Raw genomic sequence first — 1,248 nt, 5'->3', positions numbered from 1 at the left:
CCTTCCCCTTCCCTTCTCTTCCCTTCCCCTTCCCTTCCCCTTCCCTTCCCTTTCCGTCCTTTCCTTTCCTTTGGAGACAGCGTCACTCTGCTGCCCAGGCCGGACTGCAGCGCTGCAATCTCCACTCACTGCAAACTCCGCCTCCCAGGCTTAAGCAGTTCTCATGCCTCAGCCTCCTGAGTGGCTGGAATTACAGGCTCGCACCACCATGCCCAGCTAACTTTTGTATTTTTTTGAGTAGAGACAGGGTTTCACCATGTTGCCCAGACTGGTCTCGAACTTCTGGCCTCAAGTGATCCACCCTCCTCAGCCTCCCAAAGTGCTGGGATGACAGGCCTGGGCCACCGCGCCCGACCAAATTCGTGTAAGCACTGGTGATCAGGGCAGACCTGGCCCTCACAGTTAACAGTCCCGTAAGGGAAGAAGAAGGACGCAGTGCATTTCGGTTACTGCATTGGGCATTTGCAGCATCAAGGCCATGATGGGAGCGTCACAGGCACGGTGGGGCCCGGAGGGAGCACCTGACTCAGGCTGGGTCATCAAGGAGGCTTCCTGGAAGAAGTGATGCCTGAGCAAAGACCTGAAGGATAAGAAAGGGGTAGTGATGAGGTCAGGAGATCGAGACCACCCTGACCAACAAGATGAATCCCGGTCTCTACTAAAACACAAAAATTAGCAGGGCGTGGTGGCAGGCGCCTGTAATCCCAGCTACTCAGGAGGCTGAGAAGGGAGAACCACTTGAACCTGGGAGGCGGAGGTTGCAGTGAGCGAAGATCGCACCACTGTACTCCAGCCTGGGTGACAGAGCGAGACTCCATCTCAAAAAAAAAGAAGGAAGGAAAGAGGGAGGGAGGGAGAGAGGGAGGCAGGGAGGGGAGGAAGAAAGGAAGGGAGGATGGGAGGGAGGGAAGGAAGGAGGGAGGAGACAGTGCTTCAGGCAGCAAGCGCAGCTTGTGCAAAGGCCCTGAGGTACTTGGAGGGCTGGCCATCTGCCACTCAGGGCTCCCAGGTGTCCAGGTAGGTGGAAGAGCACAGACGTCCACACTGGCTTTCTCTCCCACCTGTTGAGGCTCCCGGAGCCCCCCGGTGCTGCCAGGGCTGGCTGCAGGCTTTGCAGGTGGCGGGAATCCAGGGGGCAATCTTGGGCCTCAGTCTCCTCTCCCCTGAGCTGTGCTGGGCACCTGGCCCTGCAGCCATCAGGACCCCCTCCCCTCAACCTTCACACTAATTCTTGATTCTGGGGTGGGG

The sequence above is a fragment of the Cebus imitator genome, unplaced genomic scaffold, assembly GCF_001604975.1.
Source record: "Cebus imitator isolate Cc_AM_T3 unplaced genomic scaffold, Cebus_imitator-1.0 Scaffold53, whole genome shotgun sequence".
In the NCBI taxonomy this organism is placed as follows: Eukaryota; Metazoa; Chordata; class Mammalia; order Primates; family Cebidae; genus Cebus; species Cebus imitator.
The sequence above is the reverse complement of the archived record's forward strand: the minus strand, read 5'-3'. Positions refer to the sequence as shown.